A 25,252-nucleotide genomic window follows, 5' to 3' on the forward strand; every position below is an offset into this window, starting at 1 on the left:
GAGTAGCAGATCGAGTTGATCGTGAAGCAATCGTGTGTCGATCGGATTGACATCTTTTACACGATCTGTACCCGATCCGCTTGACCTCTACCCGAGTTATTTTAGATCGCAACTCCATTCACTCGACCTCTATTCGATTTGATGTACAGATTTACTAGACTGCTACCCGACGGCTACTCGACCGTACACGATCACTTCCCGATTGCTATTCGACCATACTCGAGATCTGTACCCGATCCGCTCGTCCTCTACCCGAGTTATTTTAGATCGCTTTGTACGACTGTAGTACGACCATCACGATCTGGTCGTGTTAATATCTGGTGGCGATCGAGCTGAGGTCCACTTGGTCGAGCTGAGATCGTAAAGGGCTCGCGTATAGGTCGGACATCGGAAAGATGGTTGAGTGGACGTCGTGAATGAGTCGTGTGGGGGTCGTGTGTTATCGACAAAAGGTCGAGAAGAAGTCGTTTATACCCTTTTTAGTCGAGCTTGGTCGAGTTTGGTCGGGAAATTTCGGTGATCGGGATGATCGAGTTGATCGGATCGGCAGTGGGAACCCACCTTTACCTACATTATGAGTCAAATATACAAAAATCAGACTGTGGCAAGGGTAACGCATTACCGATTTTAATATAACTCAGCAGCGGTACATTGGAGATAACTTAATTCAATGTACCATTCACTTTGGCTGTGATACGATTACCATAAGCTCCGTACCGTTTTGGTCGTGCTATTAGTTTACTTAAACCATACCTCATCTTTGAATACTAAAGGAGATGCTCGTTATGAAAATTAAAGCGCAATATCAATATTTATACTTAATTATTTATAAGAATATACAATACAATCGAAAACATATTGATTTGTAAATATCATAACTGAGCAAACATTTAAGCTATATATTGTTCACATTAATTAGCTATGTTCAGTATGCAGAGTAAATAAAGTAAATCACTGAATAACAAACTGAAATTCTAGTGAGATTATTATAATTAAGTATAATAAGTCTCATAATAAGCTATTGTATTTGTTTCAAACGATAACCCAAATAATAACACGTTATTCACTCTATCGTATCGACTCGATGTATATACAGCTGGTTTAGTAACAAGTCTCATTCAAATTGTTGATTATTACTCTGACCATGCCTGACACGAGATATAAGCCTGAAAAGTCTCAAATAGCAATATTATACCTCACATAAATTTGTTTCTTCTTTGCGTGTATAAACTACACAGGTCCGTTATTTTGAATAGCGCCCGCTGACTAGATGCCCGCTAGAATGGTTATTTGTAACATTTGTGAAAGTTTCACGACGCAGAGATTTTTGCTTTTTATACTTAGGGTTAACGCACAATTCGTTTGGCAGGTCACAAGTGTGTGTTTTTTATTATAAATCACATCTTTAAAAATGCAACAATAAAATGCTATATTTGGAATCAATGTTTTGCAACATGTTTTCTGTAATTAAAGCAGATATTTGTATATAAAATGTATCTCAATATGTGAAATTCTTTATAATAAAAATGAATTTTGTATAAAGAAGCGAGTTTTTCGTGTCCAACTTTTGCAGGGAGACATCTCGCGTACAACAATAATACCGTAAATATTATTAATAGTCACAATTCGTTTGGCAGGTCACGAATGTGTGTTTTTTATTATTAATCACATCTTAAAAAATACAAAAAAAATATGTGCGATATTTGGGATCAATGTTTTGCAACATGTTGTCTGTGATATAAGCAGTTATCTTTATATAAAATGTATCTCAATATGTCAAATGCTTTACAATAAAAATGAATTTTGTATAAAGAAGCGAATTTTTCCGTGTCCAACTTTTGCAGGGAAACAACTCGCGCACCACCAATAATACGGTACATAGTTTTAATAGTAACTGATAAATATTTATGGAATTTATATTGTGTTATTTATTTTTATTTCTATTAACATTTATCTGCACAAAATTGTGCGGTATAATATAAGAGTTAGAAAACCTTACTTCAGGCCCAATCGCAGAATAGTGACCAGCCAGGCAGCCCCAAATAGTATATGGACCGAAGCCGAAGGCTGATGTCCATATACTATTTGGGGCTGCCTGGCTGGTCACTATTCTGCTATAGGGCACTCGGTAAGGTTTTCTATTTCTTAATTATAAAACATTCAAATGAACGAAAACTTTTATGTGAGCGTTATGTTTTCAACACGATATGTATTATGTACGAACTATTTCAGATATTTCAACTAAAGATCCAGAAGAGAAGCATTATCATGAATTGTCCGATCTGTAAAAAATGAAGCCTTTATTTAGTCTATGCTATCAGTGCTAGAATAAATACAAACGTCCAGATATTAAATAATTCTGTTTCTACAGTTGCACATTCATTTGTGAATATTTTAAATAATTGATGTTCTGCTGATGTTGTGTGTAAAGTGTTCACGCTATGTTGCACCCTTTAATGAATATGTGTTATTGAATGTTTTTCTGTTGTTGCAACTGATGTTGGTTTGTAAGAAGCTCTACACCACATAATGGTAATACAAATGGCCGTATTGTAAAGTACATGTTGTGTTTTTTTATATATTTGATATGCAATGACGTAATGGCTTTTATATTGGCCAGACAATTTTCAAATGTAAACCGTTAATCAATATCATCCGAATTATTGTTGTCGTCGTCATCCTCTCTCCAACAGCGCAACTCACACTTCGATTACAACTAGCAGAAAGCCTGCAGTCAAAACAACCGCCGTAAACACAAATGACACTAAAACAATAACTAGTATCATGACCAAAACAGTATAAACAAAAGCACGTTCACATGAACACTGGCTATACCGTTCGGCTTACTTCCCGTTTAGAGAATATGAAGGCGCGAACGAAACTTGATTCTTCGAGTCAAACTTGGAGGTGTCCGCTGACATGTTTTAGTGTTTATTAAATTTTGTGAAAACAAATCTCTTAGCCATATAATATTACAACATGACTATCCTTACAGAACGGACATATTTGTCCACAATGTTCGCTCAAATATTCAAATAACAAATATACGTACACATGTATTAGTTTAACGAGCAATACTTTAACATTTCCATGTTAACGTGATAAACACGAGATAACACAAGAAGATTTCACACATAAAGCACGCTTTCTAAGAGACTATACACATGTTTGACGTTTTTATGTTATCACATTATTTAATCTTTATAAAATAATGAATATGAAATAACCTTTATTTTACAAAAGCGCCTATTTTCGGAAATACAATGACAACCGCTTCCGTTGACGATGCAACGCATTAATATTCATAATTGCGTATTGTGCACATTTTGAACATAATAAGTTCACTTCAACGCAACCAAAATAATGGCATGCTTAAACTAAATTGATAGAAGATTGAAGTTGTAAAAACAGCGGGAATTTGTTCTCGTGTCCGCTCGTATTTTCCCGATACTTAAAGAAAAATCACTGATACCATGTCTCCTATACGTGCCATTCTTCGTGGCAACACTAGTCGGTTATATATACACTATTAGAATACACTTATAAGATTGAAATATTAGCGAATGTTACCTTTTTTCTGGATGTGTGTTACTTTAGTTTGGTCGTTTTCGCTCAGGCTCATTGTCTAGACGATGTAATAATTTTCACCTAGAATGTGTTCAACATCATTCCATTGAACACCCATACCCATACATGCGTTTATTATGTCCACACTTCGCAACCAGCTCGCCATGTAGTTAATAACGTTAGATCCGGTACTGTATAAAAATAATTACACCTTTGTTACAATGTGTTTATGTCATGTTTGTTACAATGTGTGTACGACATGTTTGTTAAAATGTGTGTACGACATGTGTGTTTCAATGTGTGTACGCCATGTTTTATAACAATGTGTGTCCGCAATGTTTGTTACAATGTTTGAACGCCATGTGTGTTACAATGTGTATACGCTATGTTTTTACAATGTCGGAACGCCATGTTTGTTACAATGTCTGAACCCCATGATTTTTAAAATGTGTGTACGCTATGTTTGTTAAAATGTGTTTCCGCCATTTATATTACAAGGTGTGTACGCAATGTTTGTTACAATGTGTGTACGCCATGTTTGTTACAATGTCTGAACGTCATGTTTGTTACAATGTGTGTACGCCAAGTTTGTTACAATGCGTGTACGCCATGTTTGTAATAATGTGTGTACGCCATGTTTGCTACAATGTGTGCACGTCATGTTTGTTACAATTAGTGTACGCCATGTTTGTTTCAATGTGTGTACGCCATGTTTTATTACAATGTGTGTCTGCCATGTTTGTTACAATGTCTGGACGCCATGTGTGTTACAATGTGTATACGCCAGGTTTTTTACAATGTGTGTACGCCATATCTGTTACAGGCGCCTGTCCAACAACCAGTCCAGACGGTCATGTTTCAGCAGGCACCAAGTCAGCAGCACTTTGAGCATGCGCCAGTACAACAACATTCGTTTTCTGGTATGCCAGGCATGCTAATTACGGGAGGTAGGTATCCGTAAAAAAACATAGAGGCTATATTTCGAAATTAAAATTATTTTATGCCGTTCTATTTATATAGATGAGACGTCACTGCATTCGTCCAATCTCTATGCGGACTCTCTGGAGTAGAGCACACACTTAGATTAAGTCCGCATTAGAACGAACTTTTTTAAGACATTGACTTTCACTTTTACTTTTAAGTATAACAACATGAACGTGTTACTTCTATTTTTATGGACTCAATCATTGTTTCAGTTGGTAAAGTGATGGATTATTTAAAGTCGACAAACAACCAGTATTTTGCATTTCGGGCTAATAACGGATGACACTTTCCGCATAGACTGAATTATTTTCTTTTAGAAGAGACCTCCTTTAAACGAAATTTTCCATACAAGAGGAAAGTGTCGTCCCTGGTTAGACTGTGAATATGAAAACTGATCAACTTTTTTCAAGTAATGTAATGTACCAGTCATGATATTTTAATCAATATAAACTATTAATTGTAAAAAATGCGGTATTTTACAACTTTTCTTTTCTTCGTCGTCGTGGTTGACGGTCCCTTTAAACCACGTTTCTCAGAGTGCTGCTCGTATGTTCTTACATTAAGGAACTTGCATTTTTGACGCATGAAATACACATACATTTAATTGCCATCAATTCATAAACACGTGACCATGTCCGTCTCAGCTTTTCTGAATCATATTTTGAGAATGTGTGTCTTATAAATGTTGGTTTTAAAAGTGCATGAATGTAACACGTATATCTTGTTTGCAGGCATGATGGGGGCGATTGATCCGATGTCAGCCATCATGGGCGCAATGGGAGGGATGGATATGGGGTCATGGTCATGGGAATGCCCTTCGTGTCTTATGACACGCTAGAAGACATGCTCGACCGTCCTGATCGCAAGATGATGTCGGGCGTAGCGACGGGCGTCGCCGCCGGTGCTTCTGTGGCGACCGGAAGTATGATGCCGAGTGTCGCAGGCGTGCCAGGAGTTCAAACCCTGCTGGCCTCGTTTCAGCGGGAATTCCCCAGTCCGCGCTCCCAGCTGCAGTCGTTTCAGCCGCTGTTCAGCCAATCGGAAGTGGCGCCCATGCCGCTCCTTCCACCAGTGTGCCCAGCCAGGGGACTTATTCCACCGGTGGTATTGACCCTCGGTAATAGCATCCGCCCTGCAGACGGCGCTTAGTCGAGTGCAGCAACGCGGCGCTACCGCCGGAAACAATAACAACAACAATCAAATTCTATGTTGAAACCTATTTATTTATATTATATTTAGAGCCGCCGTTGTTGTTTTTTGACCTTGTTTGAGGATAAGTATTGGTCTGAACAATGCGTTTGTTAGACAAATGAGTCGATATGCTCAAGGTATACGTCTTTACTGTCTTGAAATTTGCCAACAGCCAACACAATGTTGCAGAAATTTCCCGCCAGTAGATCCGTATGAATAAAAAATATTAATAATGCAATGACAAAATAAAAATCATAGGGATGCAGCTTTGCGATGAGTAGCGATGCTAGACAAATATGGGGTGGGAAGCTAACGTGTCCCATATATTAAAATATTGAACAGGTACACTAGTTTTACACTTTAATCCAAAAATCAGTCGATTGTGTGCGTGTCCCTTTATATTACCCAGAGTGCATTTACTTTAACCCATTTATGCCTAGTGGACTCTCCCACCCTTCTAAATTGGGACAATTTATTTCCAAAATTAGGGATGTCTAGTATATTTACAGAAATTCCCTTAAGCAAACAGCGCTGACCCTGGTGAGACGCCGCACCACGCGGCGTCTCATCTGGGTCTACGCTGTTTGCCAAGGCATTTTTTCTTGACGCATAAATGGCTTAAAGCGAGATTATACGATTTTGTCAATTATGTATTAATTTATATAAACTGTGTAAACAAATTATTAAATATATATTTCAATATAAATTAAAATAAAGGTTAAGAAGAACATGTGTCGAAAAATGCGAAATAAGCCAGATATTTAATTCTGAAATCGAAAACGTCTGTGCAGTCGAATTGGACAACATGTAAATCACGCATGTACGATGTGAATCTAAATTTAGTTTAATGGTTAATTTTTAATTCCTGCAACGAAATCTATTTATTCGACACACGAACGCTAATTTAAAACACGAATGCTTCGGTTATTGTAGGAAAATATGTACGAAATATCTTCGCCACAATCGGCTCGGGGCGCTAATTTTATCTTTGCTGCATTTTATGAAATTTGTCTTCAATGGATACTTTTTTCTTGCCTATTTTGTTTTATTGTAATATATTTTATCAATATATTACAATTAAACAAATATAAAAAATCGTATAATCTCGCTTTAAACAGATTGTTTCATATTGAATTAAGCGCAATCACAGGTTGTATATCATTTACTTATTGCTATTACCCTTTTTTACCTATCCTGATATTCTAACAAAAAGTTATATCCTATAGTTGGTTATTCACACAATAGGCTGCCGACCTCAATCCGTTTGCTAAACATAACACGGTCAGATTCCAGTTCTAACACGGTCAGATTCCAGTTCTAACACGGTCAGATTCCAGTTCTAACACGATCAGATTCCAGTTCTAACACGGTCAGATTCCAGTTATAACACGGTCAGGTTCCAGTTCTTACACGGTCAGATTTCAGTTCTAACACGGTCAGATTCCAGTTGTGTGTCGAAACGTTTAGTGCTTTGATTTAACTTGTACAAAACGCAATTTGATGATTTTTTATATAAATGTATGATTTGAATGTGTGAAAAGAAAACTGAATCCAAGTGAAACAATACCATATATTTCAATCGAGAAGAACATGCTAATGTAAAATACATAATGTATAATTTTATCTACGTACACACCTGTGCAGTAAAAATATAGGTGTACATATACGTAATGGATATTTTCTTTGTGTTCTTATTTTGCAAATATAGCTCAACAACATTACTTGGCACTCATGAACGCAAGAATAAACTATACGCGTGGATTTATTCTACAGTTACATTCATAATTGATGACTTAACCGGATACTTAGTGACGTACTCTTAAATCGATTTAAATCGACAACAGTACCGACACAAATATAAGTCTCGCTCTGGGAAAACGGAGCTTCATGCATGTGCGTAAAGAGTCGTCCAAAATTAGCCTGTGTAGTCCTCACAATTATATCAGGGACGACACTTTCCGATTATATGGTATTTTTGTTTAAATAAGTCTCTTATTACCGAAAATCCAGTTCAGGCGAAAAGGGTCGTCCCTGGTTAGCCTTTTCGGAATGCACAGGCTAATCTGGGACGACTCTTTACGCATATGCATTAATACCAGGTTTCTGGTACAAGGTTCATATCATACACACAAGCCAGCTTCGATTAGTTCCATTTCACAAAGTCAGTATTGAGGTAAATGACCATTTTCCATAGCGTCTAATATTTTGAAAACATGTATAAACGAAATAGAATCCAGCGTCACAATCATTATTAACGTTGACACGTTGTTAAACACGGAATTTTACCAACGTCCCAGTTTACACGTTAAAATACATGTAACCAGCGGAACTTGTTTCTTTGCAAGTTCCACTATCCATATGCATACATGTATAACAACTTCGAATGCTAGCCATTGTTATCACACCGTTTTTTTCCCAAACTAGGCGAGGTTAGAACAAAGTGGTCACGAGTTCAAATACTGCGGTACTCTCTCCAAACTCATTGAATGATCGAACCCTGACAATGTACAAGGTCCCTGGATCTGCAATTAAAACGAACTTCACAATAAAGACACCCATGTAAAACAAAACAACATGTATATGAACAATAACCAGTCGTATTAAATCTCTATGTAGTACAACATTCGATACAACCGTATGTGTGTTAAAACATGTAACGTCTTCTCGGATTCAAAATACTGTACAATCATTTGTATTCGTGGTACATTTATTTTCGTGTTAACCGATCCACACATCTAACACAAACACAGCGGAAAATGACCGACGCAGGTTTCGAATATTTGTTTCACCAAAATCAGAAATCCACAAATGTACGTATTGACGAATAAATATTTTTTGAAAAAAAAACACACGCAACTTTATGCCGACAAATATTAATAATGTTACAGTAAGAAAATACTAACAACTTAAATATTTTGTACATTGATTTTCATAATAAAATAAATATTTAGACAGGCATCAATTCACAATGCCTACCAAGTTTCCTAAACGTGTGTTGACTCTCCTGATTGGTCAGGCTAACCCTCTGCACTTCCGGTATAAATTTCCCTATACCAACCACGTATCCGGTCACGTCTTTGATTGGTTGGTTTGGAGGAAACCATGTCAAGGTCACCAGTCAAAGGTTACAGTTGTTGTTAAATTGTAAGGAACCTTTGGCAATATGGGCTCTACAAGGTTAAATACCAATTAACAAGTTTGTTATACATTTATATGTACTCACATACACGATTCTCTTTTACGTGTGTGTCGGCATGGTGTGGTCATACAATATGAGTTATACAGTTCATATTAGAAGTATGTTGACGGACAAAATACCCAAACATAATGAAACGTCGTCCTAAATTGTTATTTTATTCTCGTAAACAAATCAGCAAAGGTGCTAATCAGTCGCCTTTCATGCATTTTGATGGCTATTATATGATTTCAACAACTTCTTAGAAACATCGTTCAAACGCGATCATCTTACTGTTTGTCAAATTAGCTGTCTTAAAATACACGAAAAGTCTGTTTTACAGACCGGTACCTCGTTGTTTGGTCTTCGCTTGGAGCCAAAGGGACCAGGGACCTGAACCATTCACTGTCAGACATCGCAGTCGTATCTCATACACAGTGGACGGCATAAGGTCTAAATAGAGGAACATTTCGCTCAAATAATATGACCAATTTACAAACCGATATTTTTCACTCAATGTGATAAAAACTTTGGTTATTCATTTGGGCCTCGATCTGGGAGAACGGGCCTTAATACATGTGCGTATAGTGTCATCCCATATTAGCTTGTGCAGTCCGCATATGCTAATCAGGGACGACAGTTTTCGTTTTTAGTTGTTCGCGTAGCAAACAACTAATGTTGTCACTGAAAATTTCAAGTCAGTTCGGCTTATCTACGGAAAGCCTACTACTCGCCACACATGCCGTATCCGCGCGAGAAAGTGTTGTATAATTTATGCAAGAGGTTTGAGTTCTCCAACTTTGTTCATTCACAAATGGAAACATTATGTGAATATCGTGTTAAATGGAATATTTTTGAACGGAGCTTATATAGAAAAGAATCAATAACCAATGTTTGTATTATACGTGTCGTGGAAGAAATTATTTATGAATGATTAAAATAGTCAACTATCTGCTGCGTCTTAATGACGTAGTACAGGTCATTCATAATCTGAGGCTATTTATAGATTCTGGAAAACAGAATAATAGTATAAGGTTACGCTTGTTTATATTCTCAATTTATAAAACGTTGAACATGAGTTCAACAATAACTTCAGGAATACGATAGACAACAACAAAATTCTTCATAATCGCTTAAACCGAATATAAAAAAACAATTAAATATAACAAGAATTGTTTGTGTCTTAATCTCGTTCATGCTTCTACAGCGGGGTTACATTTGATATTTCTGGGAAACGTTCTTTTGTTCTCAACAGATAGCGGCGATCTTTTGTATTTACTGGTGCTAACAACGCAATAGTAGAAGGTTAAGCTTGTTTATATTCACAGTTCTCAATTTATAAAACGTTGAACATGAGTTCACCAATTACTACAGGTATTCTATAGACAACCTCAAAAATGCTTTATAATCGCTAAAACCGACTATAAAAAAACAACTAAATATAACAAGAAATATCTTTTAAAAAGGTAGTCGGCGTATATGCTGACTTTGAAATGAAGTTTGCAATTTACGTTTCTAAATAAATAAACTGAAAACAAAAGTTAAACTATTGTGTGATTTTTTCACTTGTAAGTCGCATATTCACCGCATGAAATGTGTGTTATCATTGTCGAACCACAAATTAGTGTCAGTAGATAAAAAATTATACAACGGGAGTGCACATCATATGCGTCCTCACATGCCTTATTATGAGTATATTTCTTCGCTATCGAAATATATCGTATGTTAATATTTAATTTAAACGCAGTTTTATTTCGACACATTTAAATCACACTTTCATAGCCGCGTCATGCGAAAATGGGTCTTATGCGTTTCAGCCAGCGTATCTTAAACCCAACATGTGCATTTGCGCAGTCTGGACAGAGGCGATACTGTTCGCTATAAAATCACTCAATGTGTTATGGACTCACTATTATCTCCTGTCAAGACTGAGAGATGCGCAGACTGAATGGGCTATATATATAATGGGCTCATATGGAATTAGACCCATTTTTGCATGACGATAGTCATTAAAAATATCATTGCGAATTGTTAATGGCACATTTTTGAACAATGCTTTTCAAAATTGAATTCAATATAGCAAGCTTGTAAATACGGGCAGCCTATCAAGGTGTTCAGGAACGATTTCCAGACGTGCTGACCGAGTACGAAAAACATTGTGGTTGGATAATTAAACGATTTTCCTCTTACCGTGACACTATACTATTTCGGTAATGTTTGTTTTCTCATCTTGAAAGCAAAACTGTGTTTATCGATAGTTAATTATATATTCCCCGGACGATTTAGTGAACGAGTACTGACCCTGAAATTCTGCGAGATGGGTTTTAACGCGTAATTGTAACTGGTCGACAATTTGTGTCGTTTGAACATACAGAGAGTAGTCCGGCATTCCTTACACTGAACAGTGCTACATCCTTTGCGCTGAGCACAGACACGGGGATGTAGCCAAAGGTCAGACGTTTTATCTCGAATCATGAATCGAGTCTATGAAATATTCGAAAATATTCACGCGTGTCTGCTGGCGTTATGTAAAAGTCATTAAAGGTGAAAAGCTTGGTAAAACAGCTTTGCCGAAAAAGCGCATTAGTGCTCTATACCTATGATTAGGTCAGAGTTTTTAACACCGTGTGAACTGCTAGGGTAACAAGTATTGCATAAACAACAAAGAACGGGTCAACAAGGATGTCTTTATGACTACCTAATTTGTGAGTAAAAAGTATTGCTCGCAGATTTATTTTTTATTTATTTTCATCAATTATCTTATTGTATATTTTAATTTGTATATGGTGTCAAAAATCAAAAGTTTTGTACAGGGAATTTTTCATCATAAAATTATATTTTTAGTGAGATAGGTATTCGATATTCCAACAATATTCATTTGTATATGATGGTGATTGCAAATTGTCTTTATATTCAGTTCTCATTACCATTTTCATCATACTTTCTATGCTTTCAGACCGTCCAAAAAGGGTCATGTTGTTGTTATTTTGTCTATGATATCTCTATAAAATAAATATGATGATAAAAAGTGCACTCAAATCTCAATCCGTGCGTTATGAGACACTCTTTATAAATTTGAATGGCGTGTGTTCATTTCAAATTTGCGATTAATTTTGAAAAATGAGTTGAGTCTTAAATTATGCAATAGCGAACAACTTCAGTCCCTTCAGCGCTTTGATTATGGACGGTTTGGTTTATAGGAAGTTTCTTCTAAACAAAACTCTAGTAGGCGAAGAGTGTTGTCCCTGATTAGCCTGTGCGGACTGAACAGGCTAATCTAAGACGACACTTTACGCACTTGCATTAAGCACAGTTTTCCTTGAACGAGGCTACTTGATTCATTGGTTACACTATGCTTATTGATAAGCCATTGATTATTAACAAGTTGCATACATTCTTATAGATTTTCTGCAGAATTGCGACGATAAATCATTGTGTGGAAGAATCAACTTAACCTGTTGTGCAAGTTGTTCATGCATCTTTAGTTAAACTTGTTTTTAAGCCCCCGGTAGGGTGGCATATAGCATTTGAATTGTCTGTCCGTCCGTCCGTCCGAAAACTTTAACATTGGCCATAACTTTTGCAATATTGAAGATAGAACTTGATATTTGGCATGCATGTGAATCTCATGGAGCTGCACATTTTGAGTGGTGAAAGGTCAATATCAAGGTCATGCTTCAAGGTCAAAGGTCCAAAAAACAAATCCAATGGAAGTAACAAGCTTTAAAGGGAGATAATTTATATTTATCATTTGGACGGTACAGATCATTTTTACAAGGGAAATTATATTTTTTAAAGGGATATAATAAAAACAAATTAAAAAATCAAAGCGGCCCAGTAGGGAGTATAATGTTTCTGACAAACACATCTCTTGTTTATTTCTACATTTCGTTGATGTTTATACATCGATGTAGACAACTCCACTGTTTTTGACTGAGTACCGTAACTTGATACCCCGATACATATTGTGCAATGTAACCTGACAGGAAGTAGTCCAAGTTCTCGGAAGCCTCGGCAGAAACGATGAAAGAATCGCGAGCCTCGTGACTTCGGTATGATATCCGGTATTGCACGATGGGCCCGTTCCTCTGAACTCCCGGTGGTAACGCCTGTATACGAATAGTCTGGAAAATTAAAGTAGGAAGAAAAGGAGTTGATTTACAATGATAATAAAAATACGTGTTTTCGTGTTTCTGAATTTCATGTGTGCGATTACCTTTATTATAACGTAATTTATGTTTACAAAGCATCTTGCAAAAACGACACTATAAGAGCCTCGCTCTGGGAAAACGGGACTTAATGCATGTGCGTTAAGTGTCGTCCCAGATAAGCCTGCGTAGTCCTCATAAGCTAATCAGTGACGACACTTTCCGCCTAAACCGGATTTTCAATACAGAAGAATGGACTTTCTTTAAACGAAAATGCCTTAAAACCGAAAAGTGTAGTCCCTGATCAGCCTGTGCGGACTGCACAGGCTAATCTGGGACGACACTTAACGCACATGCATAAATGCAATGCAAACGCACAATGAAAGTGTTGCACTTACGGTGGAGTTGATGACGTTCAGAGAAACGTTGGAGGGCGGGGCGCCGGGCTTATCAGGCAACGTTCTGACGATGACGTTGGCGGTTTGGCCCTTGACGTTACGTAAAATAGGGGTGATGTTGAAAACGTACTCGGTGTACGGCTCCAGAGACCTGCAAATGGACACAAACAGCGGCTACACAGTTTTAAAGTTATTAATACTTTACGTACAAAAAATGTGCGATTTCTCCAAACCACATCAAACTGCGCATAACCCGGACAGTTCACGCCTACCTGACCACATAGCTGCTGATATTAGCTGGAAGGGACCCAGTTCCGGGCAGGTCCGGCCTCTCCTTCCCGGCCAGAGTGTAGGACAGCTCGTACCCGCTGTAGCGTCCCGAACCCGGCGGTTCCCATTGTAACAACAGCTGTGTAGAGGACAGAGGCGTGCCGCTGAAGTTACGAACTGGCTCAGTGGTGACCGCTGGAACAACAGTCAAACGTTATAATTAGACCTTTAGATTAGACAAGCTTTGCTCATTTTTTGTGGTTCAATCAGTATTTTCAGATTAATTCAACGTTAGATCTTTTCTTAATTTTTTTTTTTTACTGAATGGGTACTATATATTACATTATTTTAACTTGCGACATGACAAGCATATTTTTACTATGACATAGTTAAACAAAATGTAAACACATTCGAAACAGTAAGTGAATCCGAAATCCGCATATAGCCAATGCCAATAATTTGAAAATGACAGTGTTCAACACTACTGAATAATCAACTAACTAAGGACTTATGCATCAAACCTGTATGCCCATATTTACTTCCTACCGATAATTTACGCCATTTTCTTCTCATTTAAACTCAGTATGTACTGATATATCCCATGCCTTCCCATGGTCTACAGCATCTTGCTCTCTCTCAATACACGGATCATTACAATAACTTCATAGCATGGTTCTACAATATATACTTCTCCATTAGACTCACCTCATACGAAAAAATTGTCTTCTCCAAACAGTCTACACTCTTCAATATTCCACTAAACTCACCTTGTGTAAAAATATAGGTATACTTCCTCCCAAATGGTCTACACTCTGATTTTTTCCTAAACTCACTATATATTGGAAAATGTAATTCCTTCCGATGTACGGTAATATTTAATTCCTCCCAACAGCCTACACTATCTGCCGTTCCATTAAACTCACCTTATACGAGTTTACGCACTTTTTTTAATGATCTATACTCTCTGCTGCTCAATTAAACACAACATATACGGGAATGTTCATTATTTGTTCATGTTCCAACTTATCTACACTCCATTAAACTCACTTTTTACGGGAATATTTACTTCTTCCCAACGGTCAACACTCTCTCCCGCTCTGTTAAACGACTTTACTGATATCTGATATGTATATCCCATACCTGAAAGAAATGTATAAACAATCCTTAACAAACAGTCGAGAAGCGCCACATTACAAACGCACCATAGATTACTTTCGAACCATCAAACAAGTTGTAAACTTGACTTTTCAAAGAAAGCGTACAAGCATTAATTCCACTGATGTTTATTTGTGCGTGTTTATGTTTTTAAGAAGTGTTATCACAAATGTACATTTACCTCTAAAACGTTGTTGTTTACAATTACATAAGACGCGACCGGATTTTATTTTTTAGATATATGCATGTGCGTAAAGTGTTGCCCCATATTAGCTTGTGCAGTCCGAACTTGCTAAAAGGGATACAACTTTCCTCTTAGAATGGATTTTCGTTTAGAAAATACTTCCTTTAAATGAAAATGTCCATAAAAGTGGAAAGTGTCGTCCCTGATTAGCTTGTTCGGACGGCATAGGAAAATCAGGGACAACACTTTACGCACACGCAATAAGCAGCTTATTATCCGCAGCGAGGCCCAATTGTAAGCGGTTGCTTATTACTGATTACTCCTTCACTCACCGACTTCATAGACGATCACGCTGCTTTCCTTGTACCCAACCTGCATCACCTCCCATCTCTCCTTATTTCGTAACACCTCGATGACGTAACCACGCACGAGTACGTTCGCTTCCGGTTGAGGTGGTAACCACGACACCAGAATATTCTCATCCTCAGCTCTGAGAAACACGTTCTGAGGGGGCGGTGGCGGTACTGTCTCTATGAACACAACATTGGTGATCTAATGCAACTCCACCATTACGTCTATTTGTGTCTCGTTCTGGGAAAACGTGGCTTAATGCATGAACGCAAAGTGTCGTCCCAGATTCGCCTATGCAGTCCGCATAGGCTAATCAGTTACGCCACTTTCCTCTTATATGGGCTTTATTGTTTAAAGGAAGTATTTTCTAAACGAAAAATATTAGGCGGAAAGTGTCATCCCTGATTAGCCTGCGCGGACTGCACAAGCTTATCTGGGATGACACTTTACGCAAATTCATTAATCCCAGTTTTCCTAGCACGCTGTTCATTTGTACGTGTAAACTTTTGCAGAATGTTCAACAGAATAACTGACTTACGTTGTTACTTTTCTAGCACAAATGTTTAATTGGATTTGGATTCGATAAACGGTCAAAACTGTAAAGCAATCACAAAGAATCAAAAGTTATCTTACGTCAACTAATAAAGTGTCGTTGGGCTGCTTTAGCTGTCGGGAAAACAATAAACGACAACTGTTTGACCAATGCATTAAACAATATGTGTGTACCAGCAGAAATATTTGAACAGTGTTAATAAATTGAATTTCTAATTTACCTGACCTTCTCGTGAAAGAGAGATAGTTTTGTATCTGAAATACATGTACATAGCAAATATGATTTTGGTTGAACTAATAACGTTGCATGACCATGCTACGCATACAAACTTGCCTCCTGGTGTTGATTTTCACCTGGCCTGACTGACTGCAACCTCTAAGCTCAGTCAATATCTAATACAAACCATGTATTTTAGGGTGCATTACTGTTGTTGTTTTTAACCCAGCCTGACTGCGACCTCTCTTCTCAGTCAATATCCTATACATACCGTTCATATAGGCATCTCTACTGTTCTTGTTTCCACCCATCCTGACTGCGACCTCTCTACTCAGTCAATATTATATACGTACCGTTCATATAGGCTTCTCGACTGGTGTTGCCCTCAACCCATCCTGACTGCGACCTCTGTCCGTCCTCTGACAGCGCCACAACCTGAACTTCGTACCTCTGGTCCTGCTGTAATCCTGCGCGTTAAAAAATTAATTATCAAAGTTATCCACATTTTTTTAATAGAGTACGTGTTGTCTATTGTATTCGAATCAAATAAAAGCGTGTGTACATATAAATGAATGTTTTCGGGAACCGTTTGAGGCTAGGCGTCACGATGATTTTCAATTGTTTAGGGGGATTGTCCTAATCTCCCAATGATTTACAGTTCTCTTAGTCTCCAAATAGTTTTCAGAAACCGTCCTTATCTCCCATTATTACCTTGTCCGTTCTAATCTCCAAATCAATTTTAATTGATCGACCTAATCTCCCAAACGCTTGCAATGACAGTCCAAATCCTCCAATAGTTTACACTGCCTGTCCTGATCTCTAAATAGTTTGCAGTGACCGTTCTTATTCCTAAATATGCAATGACCGTCTTAATTCGTCAATGGATTGAACTGGTTATTCTAATCTCGCCATATGCAATGACCGTCTTTATTCCCCAATGATTAACAATGACAGTCCTTATCTTCCAATATGCAATGAAGGCCCTAATCTTCCTATCTTCAATGCCCGTCCTCATCTCCCAATTACAATGACCGTACTTATCCCCAATGGTTTGCAATGACCGTCCTAATCTGTATATACTTTGCATTGACCGTTCTTATCTCACGATATGCAATGACCATCTTAATTTTCAAATGGTTTACAATGGCCGTCCTTTTCTCCCAGTATGGAATGACCGTATTAATCCCCTAATATTCAATGACCCTTCTTATCCCCAAATATGCAATGACCCTCATAGTCTCTCACTATGCGACGACCGTCCTCATATTCCAATTTATAATGACCTTCCTAATCCCTAAAAGGTTTGCAATGACCGTCCTAATCTTCATATGGTTTGCACTGACCGTATTAATCTCCCGATGTTCAGTGACCGTCTTTGATATGACGTTCTTATGCTGCAAACATCATCATGATATGTTTGTTTTTTTAATAAAAATATCTTAAAGGAAAGTCAACGCTATAAAATGAATTCGAGCTACATAACTAATTATACGTAATAGCACTGTGGCAATACATAAACTTAATGTACGGATAAGTACCTCGGTTTATGACTGCTTTGGCTTGCATGGTTTAATGAGTTGTGTTGAAGTTTTGAAGATTATAAGTAATGGAACTAAACTGACAACAAACTGAAGATAGACCTGTGTATTTGGTCGCCAAGGAAGACACAAAGTGGTCCTTTCTCGTCAAACAATTGTAAATCTCATTCTTCAACAAAGTAAGGTTAAGTTCTCCTCATATTTAAGTCATCGATTTAAAAAAAAGACACAAATTTATCTTTAAGTATGGTATTGAAGGTTTCAGCGTGTAGGTATTTCAAGATTATAAAATTATTTGTTACAATACACATTATTGAATATACACATCCAATCAGCGAACGACTTAAGAGGTAAATATTTGAACTCATGTACCTATCATGGATACGTTGGTGAACATTTTGCCAATGCGTATCTCGTCCACTTTGCTCTCTCCCAACTTCCGGTAGTGAAAAATGAACGCGCGCATGCGCACTTGACCGTCAAGGACTTCGCGAGGAGACCGCCACGAAACTAGCATCGTCTGAAGTGTGATGTGTCACAACGACTGAATGATATGTCACAACAACTGAATGATGTGTCACAGCAACTGAATGATGTGTCACAACAACTGAATGATGTGTCACAATGACTGAATGATGTGTCACAACAACTGAATGATGTGTCACAAGTGATTGATGTGTCATAAAAAATGAATGTTTTGTAATAGAACTAAATGATATGTGACAACAACTGAATGGTGTGTTGCAACAATTTAATGATAAATAAAGAATTGAATGAGCTGTAACAACAATTGCAAAATAACAGCACAATTATTATGGACTAATAATTTTAATAAAACAATACTAGAATGGAATGTACAATTTTTTAAAAACTGCTCATAAAACTGTTAATAAACAGCGATTGCCTTCATCAGAATGTTGATAATAACCGGTCTTGCTGTAGTGTTTTACAATATGCTGTTAATATTAATAAACAGCGAACTAAATGTAGCGTTCAACATTATGGTGTTAATATTAATAAACAGCGAACTAAATGTAGCGTTCAACATTATGGTGTTGATATAAATAAAAAGCTGTCTTACTGTAGCGTACAACAGTATGCTGTTAATATTAATAAACAGCGAACATAATGTAGTGTTCAACACAATGGTGTAAATAGTAATAAACAGCGGTCTTACTGTAGCGTTCAACATTATGGTGTTGCGTTCAACATTATGGTGTTAATATTAATATACAGCGGTCTTACTGTAACGTTCAACATAATGGGGTTAATATAAAAAACAACGGTCTTACTGTAACGGTCAACATTATGGTGTTAATATTTATAAACAGCGGTCTTACTGTAGCGTTCAACATTATGGTGTGGCGTTTAACATAATGGTGTTAATATTAATAAACAGCGGTTTTACTGTAACGTTCAACATAATGGTGTTAAAATAAATAAACAGCGGTCTTACTGTAGCGTTCAACATTATGGTGTGGCGTTCAACATTATGGTGTTAAAATTAGTAAACAGCGGTCTTACTGTAACGTTCAACATAATGGTGTTAATAGTAATAAACAGCGGTCTTACTGTAGCGTTTAAAATTATGGTGTGGCGTTCAACATTATGGTGTTAATATTAATACACAGCGGACATACTGTAACGTTCAACATTATTGTTTTGATATTAATAAACAGCGGTCTTACTGTAACGTTCAACATAATGGTGTTAATATTAATAAACAGCGGTCATAAAGTAGCGTTCAACATTATGGTGTGGCATTCGACATTATGGTGTTAATATTAATATACAGCGGACATACTGTAACGTTCAACATTATGGTGTTAATATTAATAAACAGCGGTCTTACTATAACGTTCTACATAATGGTGTTAATATTTATAAACAGCGGTCTTACTGTAGCGTTCAACATTAGGGTGTGGTGTTCAAAATTATGGTGTTAATATTAATATACAGCGGATATACTGTAGCGTTCAACATAATGGTGCTAATAATAATACCCAGCGGTCTTACAGTAGCGTTCAACATAATGGTGTTAATAATAATACCCAGCGGTCTTACTGTAGCGTTCAACATTATGGTGTTAATATTAATACCCAGCGGTCTTACTGTAGCGTTAAACATAATGGTGTTAATAATAATACCCAGCGGTCTTACAGTAGCGTTCAACATAATGGTGTTAATATTAATAAACATATGTCTTACTGTAGCGTTCAACAGTGTGCTGTTAATATTAATAAACAGCGGTCTTACTGTAACGTTCATTATAATGGTGTTAATATTAATTCCCAGCGGTCTTACTGTAACGTTCAACATGATGGTGTTACTATTAATACCCAGCGGTCTTACTGTAACGTTCAACATAATGGTGTTAATATTCATAAACAGCGGTCTTACAGGAGCGTTCAACATAATCGTGATAATATTAATACCCAGCGATCTTACTGTAATGTTCAGCATTATGTTGTTAATATTAATATGCAGCGGGCATACTGTAACGTTCAACATTATGGTGTTTGTTTAAACATATTTATTTCGAACAAGAATATATTTGCACAAAAAACAATGTATACACCATTTAAGTAAATACATGTTTGAAAAGGATTAGAACGAAAGATGTTATCTTATTTAGTTCTTCTCCATATAGTATAATATACAGTGTATGTCGTCATGCGGACATAGTTGGTTTACAAAAAAAAGTAAGACAGATGCGTTAAGTGCGAATAATAAAAAAAAAAGAAAACATATAAGACTATAGTAGCATTTGAAGCATGCATGAGAATTGAAAGAATAACAGTAGATAAATAATATAGAAAATGAATACATTATAATGTAGAGACAATTGGAATAACAAAAAAGCTGAATGGACAGAATAACATGCAATAATTACACACATGTGCATATAGCATCTGATATTTGTAGACGAGAAGTAAGAAGTAAGAAAGTAATGGACGTCCTGTAGCAAGTCTATTTATCGAATCGTTTGCTATTGTTAATGTATATAATGTTAATATTAATACCCAGCGGTCTTACTGTAGCGTTCAACATTATATTGTTAATATTAATATACAGCGGTCTTACTGTAGCGTTCAACATTATGGTGTTAATATTAATACCCAGCGGTCTTACTGTAGAGTTCAATGTGACGAGTTCCAGATGGGAGGGAGGGGTCATTTTCGGTATGGGGCGTGTGCTGATTTGCATTCGTGACTCCTCCCCTTGCCCGCCCTTATTGTTAGCGATAATTATGACCTGAAACATAAAATATCGTTTAAGTTTAAGATAAACTATAGAAACATGCAATACGTAGATGCATTCACTGGACGTAACGGCGTCAGTGGCAACACCAGAACATTTTGAATGTGAGTGTATATTCAACTCCCTAAATATACATGCAAAAGAAGAATCCATGACATGAACATGTTGAAGAATTTTGATATGACCTTTGAACAGATCGCTTAAAACGGCATCTTTGCCCTTAAATTACTTCAATACTATACACGTTTGGGTGATAGAAGTATGAATTATTATTAATTTTTAAAGATCAAAACTCCCCAACAGGTACAATGAACTTGGCAGTTAAGAAAGTATATCTAAGTGACACTATACCCTATATTTACAATGAACTTGGCTGCTAAAAAGCTTATATAAATGACACTTTACTTTATGTAACTTGGTTGTTAAAAAATCCTATCTAATTTGCACTCCACTATATGTACAATGAACTTGGTTGTTCAAAAAAGCTTATCTAAATGACACTCCACTATGTGTACAATGAACTTGGCTGTTAATAAAGCTTATCTAAATGACACTCCACTATATGTACAATGAACTTGGCTGTTAATAAAGCTTATCTAAATGACACTCCACTATATGTACAATGAACTTGGCTGTTAATAAAGCGTATCTAAATGACATTCGAGTCGCAGACTCAGGGAAGAAATCTTATCATCACTTATAAGGCTCTTTTTATGTGACAAAAGACCGATTTACGACAAAATGATAACGGACAACAGTTAATGACGAACAAATGCTACAGTCGATTTGCAGCATAGCATTCGGAATTGAAGTCTTTTTTCAACGAAGAAGAAGTTCTCAAGAAAACACATAGCAGTACTGCTCAACCTCTCATTTTGAGGTACCTGTGTATAGTAATTATAAAGCTTTTTCCTTTTTGTCTTGTTGATAGTAAGCTTACATTAAACGTTGTTTCCGGCAAGAGGTCTTTAAAAGCCACGTGTGTTTCCGTCACATTGTATTCCAGAATTTTGTATCCACTCAGTTCCGAAAGACGACACGTGTATGACGTAACATGACCACGTGGATGACTTGTTTTTATTTTTGGTGCGTCCCACGTAACGTTGAGTAAAAATGGCGACGCCGTCAAAACGCGAAGATTTTGAATAGTTCCTGGAGGTTTTGCTGAAATGTGCGTTTAACGAGTTTTATTTAATCATTGAACAGAGAACATAACATAAACATATTGACAGAGCTTATTTATATTTTTTAGGCATCGGGAAAAGATATATGATGAAACGTTCATATAAACATAAGCGGGAGGAAGGTAACAGATTCAAATAATATTTTGTAATAGAAGAGTTAAATAAATAGGTCAATAAATATTGGTGTATAACGTTTTATAATTGAGTCGCGTTCTGAGAAAACCAGGCTTAATGCATGTTCGTAAATTGTCGTTCCAGATTAGCATTTGCAGTCCGCACAGGCTTATCAGGGACGACACTTTCCGCCTTAACTGGATTTTCGTGTAGAAGAGACTTCCTTAAACGAAAAATACCATAAAAGCGGAAAGTGTCGTCCCAGATTAGCCGGTGCGGACTGCACAGGCTAATCTAAGACGACACTTTACGCACATGCATTATGCCCAGTTTTCTCAGATCGCGACTCATAGTTTAATCCATTTGAGCTCTAATAAAATGATTCTTAATGCATGAACACGTGCGATGTACAATGACGTTGATTTCACTGACGTCATTTCCACCAGCGTTCGTCGACAGGCACGTATATACGCCTTCATCATCGTGCGTCACCGGATTGATGGTCAGATAGCTTGTGGCTCCCAGATAGCTTGAACCGGACTTCCGGTTTGCGCTGACAAACCTCTGTGTGGATATCTGGAAAAGCAAACACTCGAAATACAATGATTTCAATACTAATAATTTCTAACGTATCAGATATCCATGAAATAATATGAACCAGTTACCAGATGTCCGTACCGCTATGATGTTGTTTTCGCTGTCACCCTGGTTCACCAGGTCACTCAGGGTGTTGGTTCTCCACAGGATGCTGGGGTATGGATCACCTACTGTGCGACATCGCAGGTCTAGCCTTTCACCCTCTGTGACCGCCTTTGGGCTCATTATGTCTGCAAACATTACGTATACCACTTAAAGTTTCTGCGGTATTTAAGTAAACGGCAACCATGAGAAAACAGTGTTTAAGATATTGTTCACATTCTAACAGAATGGGTAATCACGTGACGATCAAGATACACACGTCCTTGCAGAGACCGGTATATTTCGCCGTTTAATACATTTTATTACTTTCAATAACAAATTTCAATGCCGCCAACTTTCCAGCTATATCAGCAAGATAGTGATTAGCGTGTTTTGTCGTATTAATATTTGCTATATTTCGACCTTACTCGCTTCTAAATTTCTTTGCGTGATAAAAAAATACAGCTTCCTAGGTTGGCCAATCTGTTTAACAGAAACTATAACAGGATACAAAACTTTATTATGTGTACATGTCTTACCTATTTTTGGAGGAGCTAAGGCGGGCTGCTCCTTAATGTCAATAGGGCTCCACAATGACACGATTGTGAAGTTGCTATTTTTAGAAATCACGTGATGTACATCCGGATCTGTGTCTCCCACAATGCCCTCAACGACATGATCTAGACTTGTTCCGAAAATGTGTTCAGTCGTTGTAGGCAAGCTTTCGTCTGCAAATAAATTTGTATATTTTGAAATCGTTTCTTCTTAAACATAAAGTGATAAATTACCATGAAAAACTAAAATACGTTTTCCTAAATAATGTATGCATGCCGATGGTGAACCGCTATTCGATATTATTACAATATCGGCTGAAAACCATAGGCACCCGGCATGAGCTGCTATCCCGTACCCCCATCTGCTACCCCCACCCCCCCCCCTCCGAAAACCATCAATCGTCAATTTATTATACACAATAAGAAAACAAAAAAATAGGGGAAAGGGAGGTTGCAGTGGTGGGGGCGCTTACCACAAATACCGAGAACCAGTGCTTCAAACGACGTAAAACCTACTGGAATAATTTGATAACATATACATTCTTTAATAGCATAAGTATTACACGAGTTTTTACAGCAACAATGATTACTAGTTAAGGACATTACATGATAACAAATTCAGAGTTTCCGTTTGACAAACGTGTTCAAAACCGAACTTTAAAAAATCGCATACAAGTATGATCTACTTTATGTTCCAATATACTTTTAGTTTTGCACATGCACAGTTGAATTCGTATTTATTGTTTAGAAGATATAAATATAAAACGCTTGAATTTACCACCGACTATATTTTACATATATCAAAGCTTACCATCGGAGGGTAGAAACAGCAACTTCTCGTCGATTTCCGGTCGACTGCCATCATTTGCATGGAACACCATGATATTAATAAGTTGCCGCTTTGTGATATCAAACTCGGTCACGTGCAGAAACCACGTGTCACGTGGGATCACTTGGAAAGAGATGGGATGAAGAAATGGGGGTCCTGTACAACGAAGACGAGCTTTGATAACATCGCAGTGGCATTTCATATATGGTTTGTTAGATATGTATCGGCACGTTTCCTGGCATATTTTGGACAGAGGCGCTCTTAGTTTTGAAAAAAAGACAAATGGTTTATATACTAATGAACTTACCTGAAGATTTTTATGCGCATTTAAACAAACAGGTTTCGTTCGATTTACATAAAATCCATAGATACAAAACTGCATACGACAAACATAAATACAGACCGCATATTATATAGAAGCACGAATAAAGAGACAATTCACGCAAATTTAAATAACCGTCAAACTGCAGTACACTATTGCAATTCATTTCACATACCAATTAATGAACAAATATCAATTCTACAACCCATGGCTTAACTTTTACCAGAGCAACACATGTGTTACCTTTAGTACAGGGTTTTTTTACACTAAACATTGTGTATCGACTTTGGCATACTGTATTTAAATAACGGCAAATATTTACCAAATGAAGCATAACCAGGATATTACTGAAGAAAAATGCATCAATACATTAATCTGGCTAATTTTCAATCAAATGTAAATCCATTACCTAAAATTCTCACCACGGTGACGAATTCGGAGCTGTTGTTCTGGTGTTCCTCGAACGCAGGTGACCACGTGATCAGGTGAGTGTCGTCTGGAAGTGTGAGCATGCGCAGTCGAGTGTCCACGTGACTCGGCAAGGGAGAGCACTCGGGATCGATGGCTGCTGCAAAAAAGT

At 37.1% G+C, this 25,252-nt stretch overlaps 2 protein-coding genes across 2 annotated transcripts in view; both read right to left on the reverse strand.

Moving 5' to 3' along the window:
- Window positions 1-18,241, reverse strand: part of LOC127867074 (neogenin-like) — an 81,214-nt gene extending 62,973 nt beyond the window's left edge. Inside the window, exon 1 of the mRNA XM_052408021.1 lies at window positions 18,103-18,241. The gene's annotated coding sequence lies outside the window, so the exon portion shown is untranslated. The remainder of the gene's footprint in view (window positions 1-18,102) is intronic.
- The window catches only part of LOC127867071 (neogenin-like), a 263,769-nt gene that overhangs the window by 229,717 nt on the left and 8,800 nt on the right, over window positions 1-25,252 (reverse strand). The window lies entirely within an intron of this gene.

The sequence above is a fragment of the Dreissena polymorpha genome, chromosome 2 (genome assembly GCF_020536995.1).
Source record: "Dreissena polymorpha isolate Duluth1 chromosome 2, UMN_Dpol_1.0, whole genome shotgun sequence".
Lineage (NCBI taxonomy): Eukaryota > Metazoa > Mollusca > Bivalvia > Myida > Dreissenidae > Dreissena > Dreissena polymorpha.